The sequence below is a fragment of the Triplophysa dalaica genome, chromosome 20 (genome assembly GCF_015846415.1).
Source record: "Triplophysa dalaica isolate WHDGS20190420 chromosome 20, ASM1584641v1, whole genome shotgun sequence".
Classification (NCBI taxonomy): Eukaryota; Metazoa; Chordata; class Actinopteri; order Cypriniformes; family Nemacheilidae; genus Triplophysa; species Triplophysa dalaica.
Genome location: NC_079561.1, coordinates 16,360,857 through 16,381,575, shown reverse-complemented (window position 1 = coordinate 16,381,575; position 20,719 = coordinate 16,360,857).

Below are 20,719 nucleotides of genomic sequence, written 5' to 3'. Positions count from 1 at the left end.
AAGAATATGTTTTAGGTTCCGAATTTCATGTGCACTTGACAACACAAAGTCAACAATAAGAGCAAAAAATTGCTTGAACATATTCTATCTATTAACATTACCTCATTTAAAACAAGCCAAAATCCTGTTTCAGTAATCCAAACATTCGGATTTACAAAACATTTAAGAACATTCAGACATTTGCAATCAACCAATATACACATCAACAAAACTTACAAGAATGAATTTAATGTACCAATATTTAGGTTACATAGCCTACTAGTTAGATCCAGAGTCCAGGGGCATGTTCAAGCTCAAACCGGGGCGCAAAGTTTTGCTGCAGTTTAGGGTTGAACGACATGTTTCCTGGAAACGGTTTGCAACAGGGTTTGAGATGCGTTTTCTCTTGTTTGGCGAGTTTGTCAAGAATGTCAGCCCAAACAGCAGCAACATGTGTATAACCCACGATGTATTAAAGAGACAGGTCGCACAATGGGTCCAAGTAAAGTCGTTCAAATGTGTCTGCTGCAGCTCGGTATAAGCAACAATTGAAGACATTAGAAGAGATTTATTTGGCAGTATTCAATACGTATTTACATTTCTTCAGGCTACAAAAATTCTTCAAAAAGAACACAAAGAATGGCCATCTCGGTACCCATACTTCTACTCTTGGGTCATCACAACAGTGTGTTCAATCGCACCACAGTTTACATTTAAAAACGTTTTGCAACATTTGGTCGGGGGTGAACGCAGCCCAGATTCAGGCAAAAACATCACATGACACACCCACCCTCTCATGAAGCCCCCCTGGGTGAGCTGGTAATCAGGTGAGTCAACCGAATAAATATTCATTCTTTGGTAAACATATTTTATGCTTAAAAGCTTTATTGGTATCATTTGAACATGAGAAGCTTGATTTACTAACTCAATTACAAGATTTCCATCTCGATTATTAAAGGAAATTACGTAGAACTTCTAAAATTGTGCTGCAGGGGAAATATTAAAAAAAATTAAGTAAAGCACTTCTGTGTCGGTAATCTTTTGAAAACCGTATAGAGCTCCACTCTCACCCCACATTTCTTAACTCCGATGAACTCAGAACACACTAGGAATGACTTGGCAAACTTTGACCAAGTTTCTTATTTTTTATTTTAAACTGCCGAAATAAACTGCTTGGATGGGTTTGCTTTCTCTATGAAATGCATAATTTACTAGGAAAATTACATTAAATTTCCTTTACAGCAAAAGTTGTTGAAATATTCCTTCTCACAGGCATACAACATTGAACAGGGCTGTTAAGATTGTTGTAAGGTGTCACTTTCTGATTGGTTCCAGTGGAAATTAATTATCTTTAATTATCTAAATACGGAGACGTTTGATTGGCTCCTTTAATAGACGCTTAGTCATGCCTTCCAAAGTCGGATTGAATTAAATGATGCTTGCTGTCAAAAGTGCTCAAGTCAAAGAACCCACCGAGAAAAAGACCCTTCGTCTGCTTGCACGCACAGCGTCAATAAATGACCACGACTTCTTGTAATTTAGACACACCCCACTCGCCAAAGCCTGTTATCTGTGACCAACCTGTAATAACCAAAAGCAAATGTATAATAATATATTCTGTCTGTTGAGTGAGAGAAATAAAACTCATTATAAATACATTGCATTCCAAAAATAATTTCTGTTGTGTCAACGACCAAAACAGTAAAAATACTAAAAAAACACACAGTCTTAACAACTCAGCAAATCATACAGGCCAGCTTAGAATATAAACACTGAAGGACCATACAGAAGTATTTTGTGTGCTGGCATCTTATTAGAAAACGGCAAAAGATGATGCGTAGCCGCGTGGTAGGTCGGTAGCGTGAACCTGTGCGCGAGACCAATTCTCCCTCATTAATGTCCACTCTCTAGACTCAGAGCTGCTAAATGTACAGTTGGCTGCCATGGCAACACACGCGAGCGATCAGGAGAAGCGATGTGAGCCCCAATAGCCATCTTTTCTCAATGCAAATAATACAGGTTTGGATCAAAGCCGTGCGCTCTTTATCCCCCACTTCAGCCTTCAATGATGAGATCGCTTTCAAGAGTCACGTGATTCATCTGAAATCGTTGCTTTTGTGTGTCTATAATTGCGGGTTTACATTGCATCCACGCACTAGGTACAAGACGACAAGAGTGAAGGGAAAAAATCAACACAGTCTTAAGGGAATTCGTGACATGGTCACGAAATGTAGAATCTATAACTTTTTTGTTCATTGACAAGACTTTTTTGTTTGTTACTCAGCACGAATACCATGTATTTTAATACGCACTATCTTTAATATGTATAAATATATATCAATGCAATCTGATGGTAATTCGATTATCTGGGAAATCCTACGGTATCATTTGAACGTTTAAATATGATTTCACTTCGATCCTGTGACGTTAGGTTTAGGGGCGGGGTTAGGGTGGACCATTCTCTTGCTTAGTATCCTCGTAAAATGCGTTCATTTTAGCAAATTAGCTTTTGAACCCATGATTTTAGGGTTTGGTAGCCATCTGAATCATGAACGCATTTGTTTCTGCTTTCTCAGGTTTATAACATGTCTATACACTGTATTATGTATAGATGTGGGACGTGTATCGAAACTCGTGCTGAGTGCACAATAAAAACAAAGGGGGAATTCTTGTCCATTTATAGATATCTACATTTCGTGACTATAGGAACGGCCTTGAGACTGGGATGAAAAAAACAGTTGACCAAGAAAGGACCAGAGAGAAAAAACTCGCATGAGAAATCTGGAGCTTTGTGGTAATGTGTAATCTTTTTCTCTCCAAGAAAATATGGTGAAATTAGAAATTTTTTCAGATTTAATTAATTAATTTAATTCATTCAATGCAAAAATTATATTTAGATAAAAGACAAGTAAGAGCAGTTCATGTAGTTAAACAACTTCAATAGGACGGTTGTTTATCTTCCTTAAATGCAAGTCAAAATTCTCTCCTGACTTATAGGGCCTATAATTGCCTGATATGTTATTTGCTGTGAATGTTACATTTTCCAAAAAAATCCTAAATATCACCAACAGTGATTTTGTTTTGGGACTGTGCTTATCTGAAAGTTTCCCAATGGTTGCTATGGAAATGTGTCCTGAGATGTCCTATTTAGCACACACCGCTTGTGTTGGCAGAGATCCGTGGGAGGTATGAGAACACATCTTATTATCAATTCCTCTTGATGCATTTCTAACAACAGTGCAGGTCATCACACAATGACTAAAGTGCTATTTTGACAAATGTAATAATTTTCTCATTTGTTTCTATGAGCGCTGCTCTGTTAAATACTCACTCACTTCACTAAACACTAAGCCTGTGCAGGTAAAAATGTCAGTGGGCAAAATGTACTGTTGAATATGTAATAATGAGTACATTTTGTAGAATTAGGAATAAAATGACATCTAATAGCAAAAGGCATGATACTTGGTTACACCGTTTCACAAATTACAACTGATTGACTGGTAACTATTGAGACTCTTCTAAACACAATGATGAATTTTCAGTGTAATCGATGTAAGAAGCACGCACGCACACACACATACCTCATCATTGAATTACATCATTTTATTATTCTCTGTCTCTGACTGTATATGTTGTCCTCTGTTTTTCTCTGACTATAAATTGAATATCTAACATTATTCTGTTCATTCTTTTCCAAAGTTCTAGCTACTTGTTGTGCTCTGATGGATCAAGATGTGGACCGTTTTACAGACTCACTTGGGCCTTGTTTTGCGATGTTGTTGATGGATATGTTGGTTAACTTTGAATGTTTAAACATTCATTGTTTAAAGAGCCATTTTGGCTACTTGAAGTTGTAACTGAATAAAAATATTTAATTTAAAACCAGGTAAAAAACTCGTCTGTAATGTATTTTTGTAACCATTAAAAAAAAATGTAAACACTGTATATCCAGTATGCAAAACAGTATGCAAAATCTGCAATTACAGTAATTGCCTGTAAATTAATTACTGTGGCTGTAAAATTTACAGTAACTGGCTGGCAACCCTGCTGCCAGTAATTTACTGTAAATTTTAAAGGATTTTTTTTACGGTGCAGTGTAACAATGAATTGCTAAGTGTTGTAATGTATTAACTGTAATAAGAATTATTTTACGTTACAATGAATTAAAAGGTGCATTACAACGCTTTAAAACTAATTATATAACGCAATATACATACATGATTCAAGGAAAGTGTTACCAAAGTTTATTTTAAAGGTTCTTCACAGTGATGTCATAAAAGAACAATTCTGTCAAATGTTCTTTAAAGAACCATCTCTTTCTAAACTTTTATTAATTTGAAGTAACGTTTTTCGCAGGAAAGCTTTTCTTCTTTAGATGATACAGGTTCTTTATGGAACTAATATGGTTCTTCTATGGTATTTTGAAGCAACTTTATTTTTAAGAGTGAATGATATTTTGGGGAATATGCTGAGAACCCTTTATACTGTATGACAAAGATGTGTGCTGACAATAAAATTATTTTATCACCTTATTGCAGACTCAAGATGTGCATCACTTTCATTTAAATCTTTCATTAAACTTTTATTGCTAAAAATGTATGTTTTGTGGAATCATGGTAACATGATATTCTTAAAAATTACCGTTAAATAACATAATTAATAAATTCGGCTATCATACAATTTCAAATTATGCAGCATATCAAAATATCACATAATATCATACCAGCACTGAATTTAAGAGCTAAAGCCATACTTTGGAGCTAATACAGGAACTCTTAGAAATCCCTGCAAAAAAGACATAATATTTGATGTCAAACGTGAAGATGTTATACAGTTTTTAATTGGATATGATCAACCAGAACGTCACCTGGCTCATATGTATTCTCTCTTTATCTCATTGAAATGTGACATCATCCCAACCTTGTTTCTTTGATCCACAAGAACAGATCAATAATTATTTTATCTTTCTACACACAAAAAAAATAGCCTGTAAAAGATATTAAAAATATTTAATATCTATATAAAACCATCATATGTAATGAGTTTTATACTGTATGCCCAGATGTTAAAAATAATCTAATGTTAAAATAAACCATTGCATACTTATTGGATATTTTTACGTGAATCTTCACACACAGTGGACATTTTTCATATAAATTCATTTCATAGCAGCCATGACATGTGAGAAGAACATTTATAAATAGCAAACCTCATATTCTCACGCAAGTGAGAATTTCGGAGAATACAGAGACACAATCATTCCCGCAACAATGGTTAAAAGAATTCTGACATTCTCTGTTCATAGTCATTAGGACAAAAAAGGGTTTCAGGTTAAATAGAATGAAGTGTCTGTCTGTAATTGGGTTCGCATGACATGTGTTTAGCGACAGCAGGGCCAGAGGATGAAGATGGAATTTAATTCATTACATCCAATGGCTTTGATTCAGAGCCATTTTATAGGCAGCAAAAGGAGGTTTAGCAAGTCACATGTGAAAGAAACATATTGGTACTATAAATCCACATCTGTTCTGTCATAATTGTCACGGTTCTGCCTATCTTGTTTGGCTTATTCTTGGTCTTGGGACAGAACCAGTGCAGAATTCCCTGTTTCATGTGGGGAGAGAGATTTTGGACCTTTTGGGCTTCCATACTCTCCCCGAGTCTCGTCTGTGTTTCCCGCCATTTCGTGTCATTAGCTTCCCCTTAGTGTTTCATCTGTTTCACCTGTCCCCTATTAATTATCCTGTCATTGTCTCCCTATAAGAGTCCTCTTGTTTCATTGTCTTGTGCGGTTCATTGCGTTTGCCCTGCATTGTATTTGTGCTGTGCGTTTGATACCTGTTCTATTGCCTGTCCATGTTAAGCTGTTGTTCCTGTTTCCTGTTTCCCGTGTGTAGTAAGTCTAGTTTAGTTTTTGAAGTTCTGATTGTTTGTTTTCTTTTAGTTTAGTTAGTCAGTGTTCTTGTCCTTGTTAAAATATTGTTTATCCTGTTTTCCCCACTGAGGGTTTTTGTTTTGCCTGTTTTTGTCTTGTTAATTATAAATAAATTCGTGTTCAAACCCCTGTACCACCTTGTCTGCCTGCACTTGGGTTCTCCTGCCTTATCTCCCTGCGAGATTCCTGACAGAATGAACCGCCTTAACAGAACCCAGCAGACAGCAGCCATGACCACTGACCGTTGGTCGTGCACCTCCAACCCTGTGTGGTGGGAGGCCATTGCCTCCCAGTCTCACGCCGTCCGGTGGTCCCCAGTCCGGTGGTCCCCAGTCCGGTGGTCCCCAGTCCGGTGGTCCCCAGTCCGGTGGTCCCCAGTCCGGTGGTCCCCAGTCCGGTGGTCCCCAGTCCGGTGGTCCCCAGTCCGGTGGTCCCCAGTCCGGTGGTCCCCAGTCCGGTGGTCCCCAGTCCGGTGGTCCCCAGTCCGGTGGTCCCCAGTCCGGTGGTCCCCAGTCCGGTGGTCCCCAGTCCGGTGGTCCCCAGTCCGGTGGTCCCCAGTCCGGTGGTCCCCAGTCCGGAGCCACCCAGTCCGGAGGCCCCGAGTCCGGAGCTATCCAACCCCAAATATTTTTTGGGGGGGAGCCGTGGGGAGGTGACGCTCCGGCCGCGGATTTCTTCCAGGAGCCGGAACCAAGCCCGTTCCGGGAGCCGGAACCAAGCCCGTTCCGGGAGCCGGAACCAAGCCCGTTCCGGGAGCCGGAACCAAGCCCGTTCCGGGAGCCGGAACCAAGCCCGTTCCGGGAGCCGGAACCAAGCCCGTTCCGGGAGCCGGAACCAAGCCCGTTGTCAAGTCCCGCTGCCCAGCCGCCAGAGGTCGCTGCCCAGCCGCCGTCAAGTCCGGCTGCCCAGCCGCCGTCAAGTCCGGCTGCCCAGCCGCCGTCAAGTCCGGCTGCCCAGCCGCCGTCAAGTCCGGCTGCCCAGCCGCCGTCAAGTCCGGCTGCCCAGCCGCCGTCAAGTCCGGCTGCCCAGCCGCCGTCAAGTCCGGCTGCCCAGCCGCCGTCAAGTCCGGCTGCCCAGCCGCCGTCAAGTCCGGCTGCCCAGCCGCCGTCAAGTCCGGCTGCCCAGCCGCCGTCAAGTCCGGCTGCCCAGCCGCCGTCAAGTCCGGCTGCCCAGCCGCCGTCAAGTCCGGCTGCCCAGCCGCCGTCAAGTCCGGCTGCCCAGCCGCCGTCAAGTCCGGCTGCCCAGCCGCCGTCAAGTCCGGCTGCCCAGCCGCCGTCAAGTCCGGCTGCCCAGCCGCCGTCCAACCCTGTCAGGCCGATCTTCAGACCCTGGTCCAGCCCGGCATTCCAGCCGTCGTCCAGCCCTACAGTCCTGCAGGGGACTAGGACGGTTCCCCCCAGGACTACCCCTGTCAAGCCTCCTGGGGCTCCGCGCCCTGGCGCGTCCCCAAGGGCTGGAACTTTCCCACCCAGCCCTCCCCCTTTTGGACTTCCCATGTCTTCTTGTTTGCCCCCACCCCCCCTCCCTTGTTTGTTATTTTTATTAAGTCACCCTAATCCCCTATTGATTCTTGCCTGTCTGCCACTGATTTTGTTTTCCATGTTTTGTTTAGTCTTGTGTATGTCTCAGTCTGTCTTGTCCTGTGGGTCTCCTTGAGGAGCGTCAGGATGTCGCTCCTTAAGGCGGGGGTTCTGTCACGGTTCTGCCTATCTTGTTTGGCTTATTCTTGGTCTTGGGACAGAACCAGTGCAGAATTCCCTGTTTCATGTGGGGAGAGAGATTTTGGACCTTTTGGGCTTCCATACTCTCCCCGAGTCTCGTCTGTGTTTCCCGCCATTTCGTGTCATTAGCTTCCCCTTAGTGTTTCATCTGTTTCACCTGTCCCCTATTAATTATCCTGTCATTGTCTCCCTATAAGAGTCCTCTTGTTTCATTGTCTTGTGCGGTTCATTGCGTTTGCCCTGCATTGTATTTGTGCTGTGCGTTTGATACCTGTTCTATTGCCTGTCCATGTTAAGCTGTTGTTCCTGTTTCCTGTTTCCCGTGTGTAGTAAGTCTAGTTTAGTTTTTGAAGTTCTGAGTGTTTGTTTTCTTTTAGTTTAGTTAGTCAGTGTTCTTGTCCTTGTTAAAATATTGTTTATCCTGTTTTCCCCACTGAGGGTTTTTGTTTTGCCTGTTTTTGTCTTGTTAATTATAAATAAATTCGTGTTCAAACCCCTGTACCACCTTGTCTGCCTGCACTTGGGTTCTCCTGCCTTATCTCCCTGCGAGATTCCTGACAATAATCAGTTCCATCTATAGTCATTAACACTCTGTAAGCTGTTGGTTCACAATGAGAAAATTAAGGGCGTTAATGAATAGCTGAACTAACTGACTGAATTTTTTATGCAATTATACAACATTACTTTATTTTTTACACATTACAAGTGTGTTACCATGCAAAGTTAACTTTGGATTTAAGGGTTTGTTCACCAAAAAATGAACATTCTGTCATGAATAACTTGCCCTCAAGTTGTTCCAAACTTTATTTATTTGTTTGGTTGAACACAAAGAAATATATTTGGAAGAATTTTAGCAACTAAGATTTATGGGGCGCCATTGACTACCATAGTAGAAAAAAATGCATAGTTTATTTGTTCTGTTAAACACAAATTGGGTTTTTTAAAGAATTAAGAAAAGGCAGCAATTCTGGGGCACATTTGACAACCATTTTATCAGTTGTAAAAATTATTTCAAATATCTTTCTTTGTGTTCAACAGAACAAATAAATGTATAGGCTACAGGTTTACTACATCTAAAGGTTGAATAAATCATGATAGAATTTTTTGGTGAACTATCACTTTAAGGGCTGACAAAATGTCAGATTTTCACTACAAAATTCTAATGGCCACATAACTTATTGTCATTTTAATAATTAAAATAAACTGAATAGCTTTTGGTTCAGATAATTCTTTTATACACAAAACATAATTACGAAACTGGGATGAACTTAATAAAAACTTCAGCTTCAGTTGACTGTTAAGGACGCAGCATGTGATGTTCCTTCATGCGTACTGCATTTAATACACACAATTATAGAGATATCTGCGCACGTGCATACATGTGTGACTCTGTCCCCTGGAAAGCTCTGATAACATGGTGACATACTCTTGGCATGATAGCTGTGCACTAAGAAAACAAAACATGGATTGCCAACACTGTTGCCATAGTAACCCCACAGCCCCATGCGCCTCCGCGGGAAGATGAGGCCAAGTTGATTTTTTTGCAGTTCTTGAGTCTCTCCATCCCACTCAAGCATGTGTCTCGCAAACATGTTTTCAACTTATCACAGTGTAACATTTAACTCTTTTTCTGCTTCATTTGATTTCCCGTGACAGACAGCGCAATGTAGTCATGAGTAAGACATGTCAGACTGTTGGGTTGTTGTTTTACATAAACATCCTTCTGTTGTCTTGTGTTAGATAATAAGAGATGCAATGATACAAAATTTCTCAACCGATACGATTATTCAGTGATAACTGCCGATATCGATTCTGAAGATTAAATTCATGTTTCTTAACATTTTGTATGTTATAAATTCACATAATGACTATTAATATTGAACATCCAAGGGGTGGTGTTTCTTAACATTTTCTATACTGCACAGGGCACAAATGCATTGCATTTTCCTGTCCTCTATCGATTGTTAGGATACAGTATATCGGCCCTGAGCATTGGCTTTTTTTAAACTATTGAACGATTGGCGATAGTGTGAAAAATTGCTTTTATCAAACACTAAAAAAATTTTTTTGTTGTATTTACTTAAAAAAGCTGCGTCAAGTGGTTCCATGCAACAATATTAAGTAATTGCAACAAATTACACTTTAGTTGTATGAACAAAATAAATTTAGGTAATGTTGACAAAACATTTTTGAGTAAATCCAAACCATTCTGATTGTACCAGTAATTTTAAATTTAAATGGTACTTTTTGTTTTCATACATAAATCATTTAAAATAATTACTGCATGTAAATCAAAACACAGCAGATCATAGCGAGGGGCATCTCAGTACTGGCATTAGCACAGTTAAAGCTCATTAAATGATGTAATAGACATCATGGGTGCACATCAACCTCTCACAGCCTAAGCACATGTACCACTCTTCAAAACAATGGCAACCCTAAAACTAAACAACACCACAAACTCTTTTAAACCTCAAAGATAAATAAACATTAAAGGCCACATTCCCCGTGATCGCATTTTTCAACCTGTAGTTAGTGTGTAATGTTGCTGTTAGAGCATAAATAATACCTGCAAAATGATAAAGCTCAAAGTTCAGTGCCAAGCGCGATATTATCTATAATAGAATTTGCTTTTTAAGGACAACAGAGAACGGCTGGAATCGGACTACGGACTTCTATAAATGTGCTATCTCTAACAAAGATTGACGTTTGCACATGCACTAGCAGACCTCTGTTACAATTCGATTGATACGCATATTTTTAGAAGTTGCCGTAATTGTTACGGTTAATTGCTAAAAGCCAAAGCTTATACATGTGCACAGAGAAGGGGACTGACCAATCACAACAGCCTGAGAGGCGGACTGTGAACAAGGATGAGTTAAGTAAAACTAACAGCAGCGACAGTTCATATTTTTAAGTGACAATATCGATAATTGACATTTCTACCTCTAACAATAACATCTGAATTTATCATGGAAAGGTCCTTTAAGGAGAAAGCATCAATAAAAATGGAAGCCCTGACAGAACATTTGGAAAATATGGTGTTGGTTTTTCATATTAGATTTATTTGATTAATATTTCAACCCAGTTATTTTAACCTACAGTGAAAAATAATAATGAAATGTTGTGGATGGTTAAGACAAACTTCTCAAATGAACACATGTTCTTTCTTTCAATAACAAAACATTCAAAATAATTTTGAACATCTTTCTTTATTCAAGTAGGAAGCTTACCACATATTTTCCTAATTTCAATAACACAACTTTTTTGTCTGTAAAATACGTAAAATGTTATTTAAGAATGTTCATTTGCATAAAAATATAAAATAAAGCTGGTCTGGGTTTGGTTATGTCTAAATGACCTTTGAAGATTTGGATTTGTGCAATTTCAGTTCATCTTTAAAGCTCTTTAGCTCCAAGCAAAATTTGATATAAACAGTGGACAGGGAATTTGAAATGAGAACTATAAGCCTTTCCTTTATAATTTTCCCTTGTGCCTGGGGTTTTTATAAATCAACGATGACTCAAGCAGGTTCGCCTGTTAAAAGACTCAACTGTCTTTGCACTTGATGGCAAGCGTTTACATTTCTCCTTTTAAAATGAAACCTTAGAAAAGAACGCAGCTATTGATTTTGGTTAATGAGATTATGCTGGGTTGTTTTAACACATTGTTGGGTCAAATACAAACATTGTCTGGGTTTGTCAACAGTTGGGTTTGTCCATTTTTTGACCCCAAAAAATAACCCAACAATTTTTTAGAGTAAACTAATTACATTCCTCAACAATTTTTAAAAGACCAAAACATCAGAGTTGCACTATACCTAAGCATTAACTTAACATGAATGATTCTAGAAGATTAAGTTACATTTCTTGGGCAATGAAACAGCGAGCTTTGAGGAATAAGCTAAATGTTTTCTCTAGAAAGATCTGCACTATGAATTTAAAGGACTAAATTCATGACCCAGCAATCCTCAGTATAATCGTTCATGAGTATGACATGATTAATTTAGATGTGCTGTCTGGCAGCAGTCCATCCCAACGCTCACATACTCATCATCTATGTGAGAGAATAGAAGATCTGCTTCAAAAAAACATGTGATAAACATAATGATGTTTTCATAAAGCAATGTACTCTATTCATGCTTTATAGAGCATTATTACCTCAATGTGTTTACAGAACAGTTCTCCCAGCTATTGTTCCCTATTTGTTATCTCAAAGTTGTCAAAAAAACATTTTGCAGTTATGATTAAGAGCCTTAAATCAATCCCCCACGTCTCATAAAATTACACATCTCATGCCCCCTAAAAATCAATGCTGATAGACTAAAAAAATGATTTTTTGAATCTTTGTGCACTTTGATCTTGCATGAATATTAATTTTCATCCATTTACAGAAAAATTATATTTTTCTTGAATCACTTCTTGATTCAACTCTTTCCAGGACATTTCATCACATCGTTTTGGACTGGCAAAAAGTCCTATTTACCGGGGGGCAAATATACTGGCTGTATAGTGGGCATACATATAATGTGAATGTGCCCTGAACAACACAGGCTTTTGAGAGAATTCAAAGCTTTTTAAAGACTTTTGTCGAAGTAGACTTAAAGCTCCAGCATATGAAACGGTTGCTTAGAAACAAGATAACTATGTTTATTTACAGATAAGGTTGTTTGCTGCTTGTATATGTTTAAAAAACCTGACACTGCCCACTCACAGTCTCACTTGCACTTTCTTGTCGGAGTGGATAACTCTTCATTCAAAGTTTAAATTAACTTTTTAGGCAGGTCACTGCCTCTGATTTACGTGATGTTGTGTCCAACACAGTACCAACAAACTCACCAGTGCAAATGGATATTACCAGAATGTTCCCTGGTTTGAGAGAAAATGATTCCTTTCCCTTAATTATAAATAAAGAGCATCACATTGTTATCGTTCCTGTGTTGCCATGGTGACCCCTCCAGAACCCCTCCACCAATGCCTGAGGATTTTCCAGCAACAAGCAGTCCTGTTGAAAGGAGACAAAACATGGATATCACAGAAGATTTTAGTTTTAGTTTCTCTATCGACATCTAAACAGTAAAAAAATACAAAAACGCCCAAGCTCACAAATATATTTTCTGCAGTAAATTAACTTAAAAAATATTGCAGATGTGCTCAATAGAGCTTTACTTATACCCACACAACCTTTAAATTGATCAAAATGAAATTCAAATGTTAATTTATTTATTATTAATAATATTGTTCTAAGCTGAAAATTGTACATAATGTCAACTATAAAATATAAAAATATCGGATTTTTCCATTGTGGTGACCCAAATGATTAGACTATCAAAAAGTATAAGAAAATATCCTTGGTTTATTTTGTAAAAGATGTTAATAAATGTAAATTGTTAAAATGTGTTAGATGTACAATAGTGGCCAAAAGTGACGTCTGGAGAGCAAATTTTTCAATAATTGCTTTTAATAATATCTCAATTTAAATTAAACTATTAAAATAAGCGTATGGTACATAACACTTAACTTTTGGGAATTTGTTGGTCATAAATATTTGAACAAAAGACAAACTACAGCATATCTTAATTTGAAAATACAAAAAATGAGAAAACTGAAAAACTTCCATCCATCCATTTTCTACCGCTTATCCGAACTACCTCGGGTCACGGGGAGCCTGCGCCTATCTCAGGAGTCATCGGGCATCAAGGCAGGATACACCCTGGATGGAGTGTCAACCCATCGCAGGGCACACACACTCACTCATTCACTCACGCACTCACACCCTACGGACACTGAAAAACTTACTGCATGGAAATAAAGCATATGACAACAGCTTTATCAATTATTGACAGTTTTATCAATTATTAATATTTTCTTGTGTAGTAATGTTTGTAACATTTCTGGGGCTTAGACATTGTAAACATGTTGTGTGTAAATTTTGTAATTGTTCTAAAACCTTCAGTATACACTCCAGGCACAATATACTATACTACACACAAACAATATTTTTATACATCTTTCATTGAATAAATAGCAAATATGTTAAAGGAGTATCTGACTTTCAAAATTAAAAGTCTGTCATCATTTGCACGCCCTCTTGTCATTTCAAACATGTATGACTTTCTTTCTTCTGCAGAACACAAAAGAAGATATTTTGAAAAACGTTGGTAATAGAACCGCACCGCCTCCCATTGACTTCTATTGTAACCGATGCAAGTGAATGGGGGGCTGCTAACAATATTCTTCAAAATGTTTTCCTTTATTTGATCAAAGATGGATATCACTTTTCTCCACTACTGTACAATCTGGGTCGCTATGCAGAATTATTATTAATTATACATTCAAGCCACTCAGTCTCAATGCAAGTAAATATTCAAAAGTGACATTAGAGTCTTACGTGTAAAAATGGAAGGTCTCTCTAGAATTACTGTCATTTCACAAGTGGGGGGGAAGAGTCATTTAGAGCCAACATGATCTCCCTGCAGCATTGCTTTTAATCAAACCTCAGTCTCCTAATGAAGTGATGCTGGAACACAGCTATTCATCAGCGTTTTCAACACACTCACTTAAGTAATCAACCCCGGTTCCCTTTGAAAACAAACTTATCATTAAAGGCCTCTGTACGTGAGCGTCGTGCCCATTGCACCACAGCTATGGAGCCCATTGCACCACAGCTATGGAGCTCATTAAAGCTTGAGTTTATCTCACGTATGCCCTAGTGAAAACAAGGGTCCGAATCGAGGGCCGCTTTGAACTGACTACTTTTGTCAGCCTGAAGAACTTTAAGTCTCACCTAATTGGGCTTCAGCTAATGGGACTGATTTGATTTTCAGTGCGCCAAACATGAAAACCAAACATCACGTGCACACATTTCGATGACATCAGCTGGTGGAAATCACAAACAGGATGCTGCCATTTCAGGATGGAAAATGACAGGGCGGATAATAGCTGTTTAATTAATTTGATTTCATAATCAACGTTTCGTGGCAACGTATGGAAGATTGATCTCTGAGTCAAGGACTTCAGGAAATGATCCGTCACAATTTACCCCCCCAAAAAGAAAAATCACATATTTCTTCTAGAAGTCAACATCATTACAGAGCTCCGTCAAACTTTTTCTAAATATATCGTTCATTCCTGTAATTTCTTAATATTTATGTTCTAAATTGATAACTCACAGAGGGTTAAACCTATCCTTAAGTGTATCACATACCAAATATCGTCATATAACGCACAGATAAATTTGTTTTGTACGACCGTTCGCCATTAGCACTCCGGCTGTTAGCATTCCCAGCCTTTAGTTTCTGAATATTGCCTCTACTGCTTAACTCACTGTTCTCATTATGACACCACTAATGGCTAATGATTCAGATATGTGTTTAACGTTACCTTTGAGTGCAGATGATGAATCTTTCTTCACACTTCAGTCAGAACTGGAAGTATGGGAGAAGCAGATCCACGACCTACTCGAGAGGCAAACACGTCTGCGAGAACGAAAAATGGCGCTGGAAACATCCCGGGCTGAAGCTCGCAAAGCTGCGGTAACTGTTCGACGTGATTGTAATACTCCTATCACTTCTACTCCGTGTGTTTCTATGCACAGATCCCAGGCTTCAAGAGCACGACGAGCCGAAATGAACTTTACTCCTGCACCTGCACACACACGGCGAGAGGCGAAATCCAGGACCGGAGCGATGAACTCTCCCCCACCGCCGCCACCGGTCTTCGAGATTTCTACAAAAAAAATCGCTATTCTGCCCTCTGCGAGACGAAATCCAACGCTCACAAATTTTAACTACAGTCTGTGTTCTTCTCACCCAACTGTTAAGAATGTTCCAGTTAAGAATGTAACTGCTTTCAAATGCATAGAGACTGTGTCTGTCCCCCGAATAATACAACCAAATAATAATTTATTTAGAAGTATGAGAAAAAATCTTATCATGATTAAACCAAAAGACAATATATTTAATGAGCAAAACCAACGCCTAAAGTTTGGGCTACTTAATATTAGATCACTAAATCCAAATGCAGTTATGGGAAATGAAATGATCACAGACAACAGTTTTGATATACTTTGCCTCACTGAAACCTGGCTTAAGCCAAATGATTACTTCGGTCTAAATGAGTCTACTCCACCAAGCTACGGTTATATTCATGAGCCACGTCCGGTTGGTCGAGGTGGTGGTGTCGCAACAATCTTTAGAGACTTTCTTACCGTTACTCGGAGAACAATGCATACATTTAAATCATTTGAAATGCTTGCGTTGAACATAACAGTTCCAAACAAAAGTAAAAAATCATTGGTCTCTCTTACATTGGTTACTGTGTATAGACCCCCTGGGCCTTACACTAATTTTCTGATAGAGTTCGCAGACTTCTTATCGGATCTATTGGTTAACGTCGATAAAGTACTGATTGTTGGAGATTTTAATATCCACGTAGATATTGCTAACGATCCATTAGCTGTGGCGTTTAAAGAACTACTAGACTCTTGTGGTGTAACACAATACATCAATAGTCCTACTCATCGCCTAAATCATACCCTAGAATTGATTATATCTCACGGAGCCGATCTAACCAATATCGATATTATACCTCAAAGCGACGATGTTTCCGATCACCATCTTATAACATGTACACTGCGCACTGCAGAAATCAGTTGTATGTCTTGTTATCGACAAGGTAGAACAATCACCTCAACTACTAAAGATAGTTTCGTAAACAACTTGCCAGATCTGACTCCTCTAATAACCTTTCCAACTAATATAGAATCGCTCGATGACATGACCAGCAACATGGGCACCATTTTCTCTAATGCATTAGAAGCGGTCGCACCTATGAAGTCAAAAAGGATAAATGAAAAGATCACAGCACCATGGTATAATAACACCACTCGCGCCCTAAAAAGAGAAACACGTAAACTGGAGCGAAAATGGAAACAAACCCAATTCGAGGTCTTTAAAATTGCATGGAAAGAGAGTGCAAGCTGTTACAAAAAGGCACTAAAAGCGGCAAAAGCCGAGCACTTCCGTAACCTCATAGAAAATAACAAAAACAATCCAAGGTTCTTATTTAGTACAATTGCTAAACTAACAAACAAACAGACTCCATCTGACCTGGGTATTTCGCCGCACCTTGGTAGCAATGAATTCATGAAGTTTTTTACTGAGAAAATCGAAATAATACGAGACAACATAGCTAAAACCAAACCTCCAAGTGTGTCGGAAGAATTAGTTTCAACCGTCACCCAAAAAGAAAAGCTAGAGTGTTTTTCTCCTATAAATCAGGAAGATTTAATTAAAATAATTGCAACATCCAAACCGACGACATGCTTATTAGACCCCATTCCGACTACTTTATTAAAAGAGTTACTACTTGCTGTAATTGAGCCCATTTGTAACATAATCAACTCGTCAATTAACCTAGGACATGTTCCAGGGCCCTTTAAGCTGGCTGTAATCAAGCCTCTCATCAAAAAACCAAACTTAGACCCCAATGAACTTGTAAGCTATGGACCAATTTCAAATCTACCGTACTTGTCTAAAATACTAGAAAAAGTAGTGTCAACTCAACTGTGTACCTTCCTACAAAATAATGACATGAACGAAAAGTTTCAGTCTGGCTTTAGACCGCATCACAGCACTGAAACTGCGCTCGTTAGAATTACAAATGACCTCCTTATTGCTTCAGATAAAGGTAACATCTCACTCTTAGTCCTGCTTGACCTTAGTGCTGCTTTCAATACTGTAGACCATAAAATACTACTAGATTGTTTACACAGTTATATTGGTATTCAGGGACAGGCACTGCAATGGTTCAGATCTTACTTAACAGACCGATATCAATACGTCCATTTAAATGGGAAATCATCAAATCTTAAGCAAGTAAATTACGGATTACCTCAGGGATCGGTCTTAGGACCCTTGCTTTTCTCCATATACATGCTGCCCCTCGGCAACATTATTAGAAAACATGGAATTAGCTTCCACTGTTATGCAGATGATACTCCGCTATATATCTCATCAAGACCAGATGATTCCTTTAAGCTATCCAAACTGGCAGAGTGCATCGAGGACATAAAACATTGGATGACTAGTAATTTCCTCCTTTTAAACTCTAGCAAAACCGAAATATTACTTATAGCACCAAAATCAAGTAAACAGAATATCTCCGACTACAGCCTGCAAATTGAAAGCTGCACTGTTTCTCCAACAAATACAGTTAAAGACCTAGGCGTTATATTAGACGGCAACCTGTCATTTAAAAATCACATCTCAAATATCACAAAAACAGCCTTCTTCCACCTTAGAAATGTTGCCAAATTACAAAATAGTTTATGTGTTGCAGACGCAGAAAAGCTTATTCATGCATTTGTGACCTCACGGTTGACTATTGTAATGCTCTACTTAGTGGTTGTCCTGTATCATCGATAAACAAACTACAGTTAGTTCAGAATGCAGCTGCCAGAGTTCTTACTAGGTCATGAAAATACGATCACATAACCCCAGTTTTATCATCGCTTCACTGGCTACCCATTAAGTATCGTATTGATTTTAAAATTCTTTTAATTACTTACAAAGCCCTGAACGGTTTAGCACCTACTTACTTGACTGAGCTTTTATCACGTTACAACCCATCACGCTCTCTAAGATCTCAAAACTTAGGACTTTTGACAACACCTAGAATAACAAAATCCACCAAAGGGGGTCGAGCTTTCTCATACGTAGCACCTAAACTCTGGAATAGCCTTCCTGATACTATTCGAGGGTCAGACACACTCTCCCAATTTAAATCTAGATTAAAGACACATCTTTTCAGCCAAGCCTTCACATAATGCATAGTTTATGAAGAGCAGCTACGCTAATTATTCTCTTTATTCTCTTTCCGCCTAGGAAGAAGTTCCACCGTGTCCAGACGACTGACAGATGCCCATCCCCAATTTGAGATTACGCCAGCTACAGCTGCAGACTGACTGACCATCCCAGCTCCATCTAAGGCAATTCCACCACCAGCCAAGAGAAATATGACCATCAGACCATCCCAGCTCAGACCACTACATCCCCAACCAAGAGCAAAGACGGACTATTTGTCTTATTAATGCTGAAGTTACAATATCTGGTATTAAATGCTAAACTTAAATCACATGTCAGCAGCTTGAGTGCAGCTATGACACGTCAGAGGGGATCTGGCCCTCCCGGTTGAGCCTGGTTTCTCCCGAGGTATTTTTCTCCATTAATCAATCATTGGAGTTTGGGTTCCTCGCCACAGCAGGGCAATGTTGGCCTGCTCACCGGGAGACTGCATTCATTCATTTATTTATTTATTTAGAAATTAGATATTATTTATTAGAATGATCTTACTCGTTGTATAAACACCATGCACTGTGCTGTGTTCTAACTTATCTGTTTTCCTGTTTGCCCCTGTAAAGCTGCTTTGAAACAATACACATTGTGAAAAGCGCTATATAAATAAACTTGAATTGAATTGAATTACATGAAGAGCAAACTAAAACTTTTGCTTCCGTCTCAGATATTTCTTCTGAGAAAAAAAACATTCAAACTCTCACAAATGTCTCCGTCAGAGTTTCAGAAGAGATCTCAACAATGTCACAAACTGAGGTCAGATTTGTCAAGTCTGCAATCAGAAGTCAAAATAATAGAAGATCTCAATATAAAAATGCTGCATTATTAATTCCATCCTAAAGTAATTTGACCATTTTAACCCTCAGTATGAGCAAATAATGACGGTAACACTTCACTATTAATAACCAGCTTGACTGATTGTTCAGACTTGAAACTTGAAACTTAAATTTCTTTTCATTTTTAAGCTCTTGTGTCAAGAGCATCCTACAAGGTCTCTTAACGATGCGTATAGTTGCCATAGAAACAAGATCAGTGAAAATCAAATCTCTTTTTTTTTGTGAAGCATAACAGTGCTGTGGGGGGCACGGTGGCTTAGTGGTTAGCACGTTCGCCTCACACCTCCAGGGTTGGGGGTTCGATTCCCGCTTCCGACTTGTGTGTGTGGAGTTTGCATGTTCTCCACGTGCCTCGGGGGTTTCCTCCGGGTACTCCGGTTTCCTCCCCTGGTCCAAAGACATGCATGCTAGGTTGATTGGCATCTCTGGAAAAATTGTCCGTAGGTTGTGAGTGAATGAGTGAGTGTGTGTGCCCTGCGATGGGTTGGCACTCCATCCAGGGTGTATCCTGCCTTGATGCCCGATGACTCCTGAGATAGGCGCAGGCTCCCCGTGACCCGAGGTAGCTCGGATAAGCGGTAGAAAATGGATGGATGGATGGATGGATAACAGTGCTGTAAAGCATTTTATTTCATACGATAACATCAGACCTGTCATTTCATCATTTACATTTATGCATTTTGCAGGCGCTTTCAACATTTTCCAAATTTGACTTATACTTAATATTTAATTCAACTTAATTTGATGTGGTTACCCAGAGGAGAATTGTTTCTCTTGGAGAATTGATGGAGTTATATTTCATTTAAGTAGCAACTTTGTTTCAGATGTTTCTCCTAAAATTGCTTTGGAAAGAAAGAAATGGTACACAAATAGTATGGAGGTGTAAAATGAATGTAGATTGACCAGGTAATATATTCTGCATTTGAGCAAATTTCATGACAAATGTTTACATTCATATTGAGATCTTAAATAATTGTTTTATTTATTTTGATTTTAGACTTGACAAATTTGAGCTCAGTTTGTGACATTGTTGAGTTCTCTTCTGAATCTCTAATGGAGATATTTGTGAGATTTCTGAAGACATATCTGAGATGCAGAAGACTTTCAAAGTTTCCATTTTAATCTCATTGATCTAGGAGGAATAATTTATATATTAATGAGATCTCATCTTTTTTTCTGTCTTAGGGGTAGCATTATGCCATTCTGAAGTATACACAAACAGTTTAATGTGTGTGTTCTTCTCTTCATTCTTCAAAACATCAAATAATGTACCACTGCATACTAAAAACATTGTGTGGAAAGTGTCAAAGAACTCAAAAGGATGTGTGTTCCGGCTATTTTTAATAAACTTAAAATAACTGTATACATAAGACTTCTTGTGGTTGTTTATTAA